General features: G+C 41.3%; 1 protein-coding gene across 6 annotated transcripts in view; it reads left to right on the plus strand.

The window, feature by feature from the left end:
• Positions 1 to 13,327, plus strand: part of ADD1 (adducin 1) — a 66,503-nt gene that overhangs the window by 1,274 nt on the left and 51,902 nt on the right. The window lies entirely within an intron of this gene.

Below are 13,327 nucleotides of genomic sequence, written 5' to 3' on the forward strand. Positions count from 1 at the left end.
TCATTGTTTTGAATCAGAAAACACCAAACTAGGTTAATTTGATTTTTTGTTAATTCTTACCTGAGGATTCCTCTGCCCCACCCCGCCCCACCCCTCCATTGATTTTCAGAGAGAGTGAAAGGGAAGAAAGGAGGGAGGGCGAAAAAGAGGGGGACGGAGGGAGAGATGTGTGTGTGTGTGTGTGTGTGTGTGTGTGTGTGTGTGTGTGACAGAGAGAGAGAGAGAGAGAGAGAGAGAGAGAGAGAGAGAGAGGGGCATGGATTGTTTGCCTCCCCAGGTGGAACCTGCAACACAGGCATGTGCCCTTGACCGGGAATCAAACCCGGGACCCTTTTGTGGTTGGTGGGCGCACACCAGCCAGGGTTTGGCAGTTAATTTTATTTTATTTTTAAAATATATTTTATTGATTTTTTTACAGAGAAGAGGAGAGAGGGATAGAGAGCTAGAAACATCGATGAGAGAGAAACATCCACCAGCTGCCTCTTTCACACCCCCTACCGGGGATGTGCCCACAACCGGAATCGAACCTGGGACCTTTAAGTCCGCAGACCTACGCTCTACCACTGAGCCAAACCAGTTTCGGCTGGCAGTTAATTTTAAAAAGACATTTTATCATGTGAAACCTAGAGCTTAAGTGGACTTTATTTAAATTTTATTGATTTTTTTTTTTTTTTTATAGAGAGGAAGGGAGAGGTATAGAGAGTTAGAAACGTCGCTGAGAGAGAATCATCTATCAGCTGCCTCCTGCACACCCCCCATTGGGGATGTGCCCGCAACCAATGTACATGCCCTTGACCAGAATCGAACCTGGGACCTTTCAGTTCACAGGCCGACGCTCTATCCACTGAGCCAAACCTGCTAAGGCCATACATTGTTTTAATCTATAGGTCCCCCCTCCATCTTTTGTTATCTCTTGTAATTTATTTGTTGCTGAAACTTGATGGTTTGTCCTGTGGAGTTACATACAGTCTGGATTTTATTATGCATTTCGGTTTAACTACACAGAATTTACTGTAAATTTAATCAGTTGATGTAAAGGTGTAATCAGAGTCAAGATTGATGTAGTTTCTGAACCACATCCAGCGCGGCCAGGGGTGAACCTGAGGAGGGGCAGGGAGGGATTAAAGAAGACAGACAAAGAGAATGCAGCTGGGGCCAGGTAGGTTCACCTGTGCCTTGGTGAGGACACAGTGACACAGCCTGTAAGCTGAGCAACACAGAGCAACACAAGGGAAGTGGTCAGCATGCTTACAGTGTCTTGGGAGTTCCACCTTGCTGCACCTCCCACAGCCCACTAGCTACCTAGGGAGGAGCAAGGAGGACTATCAGGTCAAGCTAAATTATGCTAGGAGGGCTGTGCCCTCCCTGCTGGGGCTTTTTGTGGCCCTGCCACAGGTCAGTCTGAGGCCGCTCCCTACAGACTTCATAGGTGAGTAGGCAGATGAGGATTAATAGTTTTTCTTCTTAGCAGCCCTGAAGCTCAAACTTGGTCATTATTTCATTAGGCATGGAAAATGTGGATAAATTCCTTAACCTCATTTATTAGCTGGAATGCTGTTAAAAGAGATGTCTTCTTTCTATAATTTCATTACCTTAAATTATAGCCCTTTCAGGAAAGACAGGATAAATAATAAATACTTAATTTCTGTCAGTTATTTACTAATTTTTAAAAAAAATATATTTTATTGATTTTACACAGAGAGGAATTGAGAGGGACAGAGAGTTAGAAATGCTGATGAGAGAGAAACATCGACCAGCTGCCTCCTGCACACCCCACACTGGGGATGTGCCTGCAACCAAGGTACATGCCCTTGACCGGAATTGAACCTGGGACCTTTCAGTCCGCAGACTGACGCTCTACCACTGAGCCAAACCGGTCCTGGCTATTTACTAGTTTTTATAATACTGAGTTGGCATCCTCCAGAAGTAGCCAATGAGTTGTGTGTGCTTATATCATTGTGAACTCATGAATTTAAGCATATTTGATATGATTGAATCCATTGTAGATATTATCTTTATTGATACTCAGATTATCCCAACTTTGTCCAAGAGTAATCGGTTCAAATTGGGTCCTAACCTCTGTAGACACAGCTCTGATAGTTTCTGAGTGCTCTCCTTTTTGGTATGACCGACGGCACTGGGCTCATCCTGTACATTTTCTGTCCCAGCTCTGGAATCGTACATTTCTCAAAATGAAGAATCATATTTATTAAACACAGTCTGGACCCTGGACTCGGTTGTTCATTGCTGCTAGGTTGATTTTTTCCTGGTCTTTTTAGATCATGGGTTTCTGATATTTCCAGTTGTAAAGCAAGAAGACATTAACCTTCTTTTTAATCCTCACCCAAGGAGTGAGGATATTTTCTCCATTAATTTTTAGGGAGAGTGGAAGGGAGGGAAGAAAGGAGGGAAAGAGAGAGAGAAACATTGATGTGAGAGAGACACATCTATTGGTTGCACCCTGTACGTGCCCCGATGTGGGGGACTAGGAATTGAATCGGCAACCTTTTGGTATATGGGATCATTCTCCTACCAACTGAACCACAGGGCCAGTGCAACTTAACCTTCTTGTTCTTACACCTGTATCTTTTTCCTCTAAAAAACATCTTGATTCTAATTACTACTTGTTTTATCCCACACTGTATACATCTCAGTCTCAGGAGGATAATATGAACACTATGTCACCAATTAATAAAAACTGCTTAAGAGGTTGTTTTTTGTGTGCATATTTATTAGGGGTATGAAGGCTAATTACTGTGTTTAAAGCACTCAGAATAATTGCTCTATGATTTTGCTACTACTGGATGTGTACTTTGGTTCTTTCATTTTTATTTTGCTTTCAATATTTAGGGATTGATTTTTTAAAGTTGAATTTTGTCTTATAGTTATGTAAAATATGAAAAGACTCTCTTAAGCAAACATAAAGCAAGGTATATTTAAAGTAACAAAACACAATCACTTATCTATTCTCTGTATGTATGAGTTTAGTTTTTGTTTTTTTGTTTGAAGATTCAACGTATCAGTGAGATCATAGAGTATTTGTCTTTCTCTGCCTGATTTCACTTAATATAATGTCTTAGAGGTTTATCCATGTTGTAAATGTCAGGGTTTACTTTTTTTTTTTTTTTTTTTTATGGCTCAGTAATGTGCCAGTGTGTGTGTGTGTGTGTGTGTGTGTGTGTGAGAGAGAGAGAGAGAGAGAGAGAGAGAGAGAGAGAGAGATGTTTTCTTTATCCATGCATGCATCCATCCATCAATGGGTATGTAGGTTTCTTTCATGTTTTGGCTATTGTAAACTAGAGGCCCAGGTCGGGGGCGAGCAGGTCCTGGATCAGACTGGTTGGCTGCTGTAGTGCACATCGTATCCACCGGTCATTCTGGTCGTTCCGCTGTTCTGGTCACTGGGTATATATGTATACATACATATACATATACATATACATATACATATACATATACACACACACACACACACACACACACACGATGAATGTGGGGGTGCATGTGTCTTTTGGAGTTTACATTTTCTTTCCATATATTCCCAGAGGTTCTATGATAGAGTTGTTTGTTTTTAAAGGAATTTCCATATTGTTTTCCATTTATATTCCCACCAACAATGCATAAGGGTTCCCTATCTCCACCGCCTTGCCAACATTTATTTCTGTATTAATAACTGTTGTAATAGGTGTGAGGTGGTGTCTCATTGTGGTTTTGATTTGCAGTCCCCTGAGCACCTTTCATGTCCCATCTGTTGGCCATCTGTATGTTTTCTTTGGAAAAACGTTTATTCAGATCCACAAGTTTTCTCCCATTTGGTAGGATGCCTAACCCTTTTAATTTTATGGGTATGTTCATACTTCCTCTTTGTTAGATAGTAGTGTATGCTACATGTTTTCCCACCATGTTTTTTTTGGTTTTTTTTTTGAATTTTACTTTGGTAAAATACACATAAAATTTAACATATTAGCCATTTTTAAGTATACAGACAGTTTAGTGGTACTAAATATACTCACACTGTTGTGCAGCCATCACCACGGTCATCCCTATAACCCATTTGTTCTCATAACTCCTTTCTTGCAAAACTGAAATTCTGTAGTTTTAAACAGTAATTCCTCATTCTTCCCTTCTCCCAGCCTCCAACAACCACAAGTCTTTCAGTGTCTGTGATTCTAAGTACCTCATATGAGTAGAGTTATATAACACTAGAGGCCCGGTGCATGAAATTTGTGCATGGGTATGGTCCCTAGGCGTGGCCGGCGATCGAAGTGCACGAAGTGCAAACACCTGGTGTGGAAGGGCAGGTCCCAGCTGACCTTCGGGCCCTGGGCAGCGGGGGGGAAGGAAGGCCTCTTGCACGAATTTCATGCATCAGGCTTCTTGTATAGACAAATGTCTCCTTCCTTCTTTTCATTGTATTGTATTTTATTCAAGAACATAGGACTTCTTTTTAATGAACACAACATAAAAATCTTGTCCATTAATGGCATTTTTTTTTTTCTTAATCTGTGATTTGGTGAAAGTTTTCCTGGTACATTTTAAGTTATCAGAATGGAAGGAAAACTTCACATAGGTGTGATGTCATACTTCAAAATTTTATTCCGTGGAGAAGACTTGAGCCTTCTCTTTTATGGGGCAGTTAACAGCTCCAGGTGTTAAAGACTTCAGTATTACATTTTTCTTTTTTATAAACAGCTGCATTTCAGCCCTTCAACTGCAGTATACAGTTTTGGGTTGTTTCCAGAAATGCCATTTCTGAGATAAATTCACCTAATTTATAAGGACACAGTTTATTATAATTATTTTAATTATTTATTGATTTGAAAGAGAGGGAGGAAGGGAGAAAGAAGAGAAACATCAATTTGTTCTACTTATTTATGCATTCATTGGTTGCTTCCTGCATGTGCCTTCACCGGGGATTGGCAAACCTTGGCATTTTGGGATGATGCTCTAACCAGCTGAGCCACCCGGCCAGGCAGAAGTTTGTTATTATTAATCAAATTGTTAAACATCACATTTTAGTAATCTTTTTTTCTGTTATTACTCATTGTTCTCTCACTCATTATCTAAACTGACTGTTTGGGTTTAAAGTCTTAAATATTAGACCTGTAGTTCTAAGTGTGTGAAAAAGAGTGCCTATAGCTGTTATCATTCATGCTGTCTTGCTAACATTCGTTTTGTGAATTCTGCCTTCAGAAAACCTGACTCAGTTGCAATAGTCTGTCTTTCACTGAAGGCTCCCAGCAGCCATCATCTCTCTCGGGTTATCATAGCAGCCTCCTGCTGCTCTCCCCACCGCCCCAGTCCTTTCTTTCTACCTGCTTTCTACCTGCCAGCCAGAGCGATTTACATAAACTATGAATTAGGCCATGTTCTGCCTTGCTAAAACCCTTCTAAGACTGATAAAGTGGTGGCCTCTAGGGAACTGTGTGGCTGTTGGACAAGGGTAGGAGGGAGACTTACTTTTCACTGTATTATAACCTTTATACTTTTCAAATTTTGATATATGTAACGGATTATGTACTCAGAATGAAATAATAAATTTTGCAAACAAACCAAAAAACCCCAGTAACTTCCTATTGTACTTAGAACAAAATCCCAACTTCTTTTATTTTTATTTTTATTTTATTGAGTTTTTACAGAGAGGAAGGGAGAAGGATAGAGAGTTAGAAACGTCGATGAGAGAGAAACATCGACCAGCTGCCTCCTGCACACCCCTTTCGGGGATGTGTCCGCTACCCAGGTACATGCCCTTGACCGGAATCAAACCTGGGACCTTTCAGTCCGCAGGCTGACGCTCTCTCCACTGAGCCGAACCGGTTTCGGCAAAATCACAACTTCTTACCTTGATTTCCAAGCTCACTTTCTGTCATTCTTCGACTTGCTCATTTGTGCAGCATTTACAGTTGTCTTCCTGGAAGCTGCTAGCTCTTTTCCGATTTAGGGACTTGCATGCTCAACGCAGCCTTGGGCCAGGTGGTTAGGAAGCACTGTTTCATGGCTTTGCTCTCAGAGCAGTCGTCCCCATTATCCAGGTTTGCAGGGGACCCAGGCCCACCGTTCTGTGGAGGTGGGGCTGCTGTCCACGTGAGGGCATGTGTCTTGGTTAAGTGCCTTGGGACTTTCCCTTAAGATTTGTCCCCCTCTCTCTTTAAGTGATTGAAAAATAGGGATATGCTTTTAATTGGCAATATAGAATTTCTAAACGTCAGTGTATCTATTTGAATTTCCATCTTTTTAAATATTTGCTATATGCTAGACATTGTGCTTTTTAAAAATATATATATATTTTATTGATTTCTTACAGAGAGGAAGAGAGAGTGATAGAGAGCTAGAAACATCGATAAGAGGGAAACATCCACCAGCTGCCTCCTGCACACCCCCTACCTGGGATGTGCCTGCAACCAATGTACATGCCCTTGACTGGAATCAAACCGTGGGTCCTTCAGTCTGCAGGGCCCACGCTATCCACTGAGCCAAACCGGTTAGGGCTTAGGTATGAGAAATAGTGTTTTTTAAAAGCTTAGATATGAGAAATAGTGTTCATGGCAAATCCACTGAGCCAAACCGGTTTAGTTAAAAAAATTAACTCAAGCTATCCACTGAGTCAAACCGGTTAGGGCTTGAGTTAATTTTTTAAAAGCTTAGATATGAGCCGGGACCGGTTTGGCTCAATGGATAGAGCGTCGTCTTGGGGACTGAAAGGTCCTGGGTTTGATTCTGGTCAAGGGCATGTACCTTGGTTGCAGACATATCCCCAGTAGGGGGTGTGCAAGAGGCAGCTGATCGATGACTCTTTCTCATCGATGTTTCTAACTCTCTATCTCTCTCCCTTCCTTTCTGTACAAAATCAATAAAATATAAATAAAAAATAAAAGCTTAGATATGAGAAATAGTGTTCATGGGAAATTCTTTTTTTTCTTTTCATTTAAATTACTAAGCATAGTGTGGCCCATCTGCTTTCTTAAAGCAAGAGTTGGCAAACCTTCGTAGATGGCCCAGGGATACGTATTTGAGGCTTTGAAGGCTCTCTGATCTGTGCTGCAGCTGCTCGTTCTGCTGTGGTTACCTGGAAGCAGCCATAAAGGATCTGTAAATGAGCGAGCGGGACTGATGCAATAAAGTGTTACTTATTCATGCTGAAGTTTGAGTTTATTGTCATGTCTGTCTTTTTTTTTAAAATATATTTTTATTGATTTTTTACAGAGAGGAAGGGAGAGAGATAGAGAGCTAGAAACGTCGATGAGAGAGAAACACCAACCAGCTGCCTCTTGCACACCCCCTACTGGGGATGTGCCCGCAACCAAGGTACATGCCCTTGACCAGAATCAAACCCGGGACCTTTCAGTCCGCAGACCTACGCTCTACCACTGAGCCAAACCGGTTTCGGCTTGTCATGTCTATCTTATATTATTGTTAATGGTTCAAACACACAAAAAAACCCCAAAAAACAAAAAAAACCCCACACTTTTAAAAACCAATCTTAGCTTGTGGCCCTTGTAAAAACAGGTAGTGGGTTTGGTTTGGGGAGGCCTTCATTTGCTGATTTCTGCCCAAAGAGTCCAAATTTTATCATTAGTTCAAATTAGACACCTGCCTCCTGGATTGAATTGTTTGTCTGCCTGTGGACTTTCTTTTCTTTTAAAAAAAGAACTCGATATGTTTAATAAATGCCTGTGGACTTTCTTTAGTTCCATCATGTCTCAGTCTGCATGAAGGAACTGTGTGGAGAAATGCTGTTTTTGAAACACTCCATTGCATTGGTTGTAGGGTGATTGTTGGGGTCGGGGGGGGGGGGCTTCTTCGTTATAAAAATGAAACAAAGACTGTTCTTTCTTTTCATTAAGAAATCCACTTTTCTTAGAATATAATGAATTTTTTTAATATTTTATGTTCTTCCTTTAATATTTTTCAGTTGTAGTTTAATAGAAAGAGCTACTTGGAGTTAGGTCAGGTGCACTAGCTGTGCAAGTTTCTTTGCCGAATTAACCTTGCTTAGCATTATACCTGTTCCTGCGCTCAGTCCCACCGCTTCCGCCACCTCAGGTCCTTGGGCAAATCACTTCTCTTTTTGTGAGCTTCATCTTCCTCAGTTATATGGCGGGTATGGTAATACCTTCCTCTTCTGCTTCAGAGCTCTGTATGAAGATTAAATGAGATGATAGTGTTTCAGACAATGTATTGCCTGAAATTCAGAGGTGCCATTGCCACAGAGGTGACTACACAAAATTACACATTGCTCTGATCTGTAGGTTTTACTTAAAGATGTTGCTTTACTGTCTTCCTGCTTGCATAATTTCCTACAAAAAAATCTGTCTTACCTTTGCTTTTCTCTATAAAATATCAATATTTTCAGGCTGCTTTTAAGATTTCCTTTCACTGATTTTGTTTTTTTGTTTTTAAAAAAATATATTTTATTGATTTTGTACAGAGAGGAAGGGAGAGAGTCAGAAACATTGATGAGAGTCATCGATCAGCCACCGCCCCCCCGCCCCCTCCCCCCCGACTGGGGATATGCCCGCAACCAAGGTACATGCCCTTGACCGGAATCGAACCTGGGACCTTTCAGTCCCCAAGCTTACACTCTATCCATTGAGCCAAACCGGTCCCGGCTCCTTTCACTGATTTTGACTAAGTTTATTTTGATGTGCCTTTGTGTACAGTAATTTTCATCATGTTTCTTGTGCTTGGGGTTCAGTGAGCTTCTGGATCTGTGGGTTTATAGTCATCAAATTTGGGGAAATTTTGGTAATTGTTTTTTAAATATGTTTTTTTAATTGATTTTGTATGGAGAGAAAGGGAGAGAGATAGTTAGAAACATCGATGAGAGAGAGTCATCGATTAGCCACCTCTTGCACACCCCCTACTGGGGATATGCCTGCAACCAAGGTACATGCCCTTGACCAGAATTGAACCCGGGACCTTTCAGTCCCCAAGCTGAAGCTCTATCCATTGAGCTAAACCGGTTTCGGCTTGGTCATTGTTTTTTACATATTTGTTTCTGTTCCTTCTCCATGCCCTCTCTTCTGAGGACTCCTATTCCATGTGTGTTAGGCCGGTAGAGTTGTCCCCAGCACACTGATGCTGTTCACCTTTTCTCTGCATGCTCTGCTTTGGGAGGTTTCTATTGCTGTGCTCATTTACTAAGCCTCTGCAGTGTTTAATCGACCTTTAATCTTGTTTAGTGTGATTTTTCTTTCACACATCGTAGCCTTCTTTAGATGTTCAATTGTGTGTTGTTTTTGTTTTTTGTTTTTTGTTTTTGTATTTTCCATGTCTCTGCTCACAATTTTGAGCATAAGGAAGTCCTGTTTTAATGACCTTGTCCACTAATTTTAACTTCTCTTTCAGTTCTGAATTGGTTTTGATTGATATATCCCCTCAACATGGGTCATACTTTCCTGCTCTTTGCTTCTTGGGTAGTATTTTATTGGTTAGAAGGCACTGTAAATTTTAATGTTTTTTTAATTTTATTAATCCTCATTCAACGATATGTTTATAGATTTCTCTTTTTTTTTTAATGAGAGAGAGAGAAAAAAAAATAACACATCAATTGGTTGTCTCCCGTATGTACCCTGACTGGGGATAGAACCCGCAACCCTTTGGTACACTAGACGACCCTTCAACCAATTAAGTCACCTAACCAGAGCAACACTGTAAATTTTACATTGTTGGATTCTGAATTATTTATTCCTATAAATATTTTTGAGCTTTGTTCTGTTACATTAGCAATAGGACTTTAAAATTTTTCACTGTGGCCAAAACCGGTTTGGCTCAATGGATAGAGCTTCGGTTTGCAGACTGAAAGGTCCCAGGTTCGATTTCTGTCAAGGGCATGTACCTTGGTTGCGGGCACATCCCCAGTAGGGGGTGTGCAGGAGGCAGCTGATCGATGATTCTCTCTCATGGTGTTTCTAACTCTCTATCCCTCTCTCTTCCTCTCTGTAAAAAAATCAATAAAATATATTAAAAAAAATTTTTTTTCCCCCCACTGTGTACCTGGCCGGCTTGGCTCAGTGGATTTAGCATCAGCCTGCAGACTGAAGGATCTCAGGTTTGATTCTGGCCAAGGACACATGACTGGGTTTTGGGCTTGACCCCCAAAGGGGGCTTGCGGGTTGCAGCTGATCAATGATTCTCTCTCATCATTGTTGTTTCTATCTCTCTCTCTCTCAATCTTCCTTCCTCTCTGAAATCAATAAAGAAATATATTTAAAAAAATTTTTTTTCACTGTATTGGAGATGGTAAATGGCAACATTAAAATTTTTTTTTTAACTTTAACACTTAACTCCTAGCCTCCTTGATAATCTAGTTACTTACACACAAACACCCACTTCCCTGTGAATCCTGGATGTTGTTTTTATTTCCCCATGCTTTGGCAGGTTATGTTGGCAAATAGAAGGAATGTCCTTTTTGAATTTCCTATCTTCTGAGATTTTAAAAACTGAATCTAAGATTTGGTTCATAGAAAATGAAATATACTAATACCTTTTTAGTTTATCAGTACCTACTAGCTATCACATGGGTCCTTAACATAGTTAAGAATCTTAACAGAGCACAATATTAAACTTTAACAAAACTATTTAATAGTTAATGCTTATTCTGACCTTTACATGCAGGAAACTTGAGTTGGAAGGAATGGAGGGGAACAAGTTAAAGTCTGTTTGCCTTTGAGCTTTATTTATTCCAAAACCACCTTTTAAACAGTTGTGACCAGTATTTAAAATGGTTTTTTATATCTGTTAACTGAAAAGTGCTGAGCATGTTTTGACAAGGCTGCATATGCGTTTATTCTACATTGGAGAGTAGCATTTAAACATGGGACTAGAGTCCATAGGACAGTTGTCTTAACTTTTGGCTGAACAGAATCTTGAGACTCAACTCTGCTAGGAGAAAATGACAACAGTAGTTTCAAACAAGGTTAGTTCCCAAGCATAGTTTTTATTCTGCAGACTTAGATTTTTTTTTAAACTTGAATCTCTTGCCGAAACTGGTTTGGCTCAGTGGTAGAGCGTCGGTCTGCGGACTGAAAGGACCCGGGTTCAGTTCCGGTCAAGGGCATGTACATTGGTTGCGGGCACATCCTCGGTAGGGGGTGTGCAAGAGGCAGCTGGTCAATGTTTCTCTCTCATTGACGTTTCTAGCTCTCTATCTCTCTCCCTTCCTCTCTGTAAAAAAATCAATAAAATATACTTTATAAAAAAAAAAAAGTCACTAGTATTTAAAAAACAAAAACAAAAAAACTCGCATCTCAATTCCATCTCTTCGTAAGTGTTTACTGAGCATCTAGTGTCTGCTGGGTACTGATGTAGGCATAATGGACAGAGCATGGAATGAGACACATCTCCACCGCCCCCCACTCGGGAACTTATGTTCTAGAATGGGAGGTAGATAGTAATGGGATAGTAGCGCAGTGATTGAGCATTGAGCCAGGGACCAAGAGGCCCCAGGTTCAGTTCCCAGTCATGGCACCTACCGGGGTGTGGGCTCCATCCTCTGTGGGGAGCATGCAGGAGGCAGGAAGCAGGCAATGGATGGTGTTTCTCTCCATAAATGTTTGTCTTTCTATCCCTCTCCCTTCCTCTTTGTCTGAAAAATCAATTAAAGGAAGAAAGAAAAAAACAAAGAAAAACAGACTACTATGTTGTCAGGTAGTAGTAACTGCTGTGAGTCCATGGAGGCAGGATGGGGGAATAGAGAAGGATGGCAGCAAGGATCTGCTTTAGACGGAGTGAGGTCAGCTTCTCTAAGGAGGGGCCATTTGACTAGAGCTCAAATCTGGGTGCGTCTGTGGGAAAACTTTTGGTCAGTGGAGACACATCTCACTGCACATGGTTTCTTGCTGCCCCCGGTGAGGTGCTTGCTCTTGGGCAGGTCTTGGGGGCTGAGTGCCTGGGAAAGAAACCCTCGTGGGCTGGGAGCTGGTTGAGAAATAGAGCAGACTCAGGTTCCAAACCTGAGCCTGCCTGATGCTGACACTGGGTAGTAAAGGCATAAAATTTGTGTGTGTGTGTGTGTGTGTGTGTGTGCGCGCGCGCGCGTGTGCAGCCCATCTAATGACAGAATTATTGTTATTAGTACTAGTATGGTAATTAAATAAACATTAAGTTACAGTAAGAGCTACAGGTAGTTTTTATTTGGCACTATGTGGGAAGTATTGTCATCCCATTTTGCAGGTGAGGGAGCTGTGAGTCAGGTTAAGAGCACACGGCCTTGGTGGTGTACTCACACCTCCCTAAAGAGCGAATGTTTTGCTTAATGATGCTCATCCTCTCCCCCGGAATGAATGCATCTTGGAGACGCTCGCTGCTGCACACATCAGTCTGTCTGTTCTCTCTGACAGGCCCACGCATTGCATTTCACACATGCCTGTAATCTGATCACTGCTGATTGAGGAATATTTGTTTACGGGTCTTCACAGTTTTAAGTGTTTTGGTTAATGTCCTTGCACCTCCAGGTTTGGGCTCGGTGAAATATACTTGTAGATATATTCCCAAGTGCAGTTGCCTGCTCCAAGGGTAGTTGTACTTTCAGTTCTCATAGTTATGTCCGTTACTCTCTTAAGATGCTTTGCCAGTTTATATTCCTACCAACTGTATGTTAACAGTGTTTACAGGAAACACAGGGGTAATAATAGTACCTATTTTCATGGTTATGGTGAGAATTAGACAAATTAAATATATAAAAGGTACCTAGTAAGCTGTCAGTAAATGGCTGTTTTATATCCCTAATATAACCATTGACCATATTCCTGAATTTTATTGCCAGAAATACTTTAAGCCTAGGAACTGTTTCAGGAGCTTGGGAAATTAAACAGTTGACCATAGCAATAGATGTCCCCCAAATACTGTCCCAAAAATGCATATACACACTTTGTATAAAGGTAGTATTTACTGAAATACATTTCATTTTCAAATTTGAGCTATGAGCTATTAAAGTCTATACATTTTTTTGGGGACACCCTGTACATCATAACGTTAGCTCTGCAATGAGGCCTGGGAGTGGGCTGATGTTAGAGGATGGAGCCCAGGCCCCTGCAGACTTCTGGACCGGCTGCTCTGAGGGAAGGAGGCAGCAGGTGATGCTCCCTGTGTGTTTCCACAGTACCTGCCAGCACGGGAGGGACCTTAGAGGAAGCCAACCTGAACAGTGCATTCTCCCCTCTCTTACTCTGAAAGGCTTCCCTAGACTTGCCTATGGATTGACTTGCCGGGAATGATTTAGGAAGCTTGTGACCTGAAACATGGTTTTTCTCATCTGCACACTATTGCGTGAAATCCTCACAGAGAGCAGTGTAGTGGGTAGTGGTAGGGAATGCGCAGGCTGCCC

Source organism: Pipistrellus kuhlii, unplaced genomic scaffold (genome assembly GCF_014108245.1).
Source record: "Pipistrellus kuhlii isolate mPipKuh1 unplaced genomic scaffold, mPipKuh1.p scaffold_m20_p_58, whole genome shotgun sequence".
Classification (NCBI taxonomy): domain Eukaryota; kingdom Metazoa; phylum Chordata; class Mammalia; order Chiroptera; family Vespertilionidae; genus Pipistrellus; species Pipistrellus kuhlii.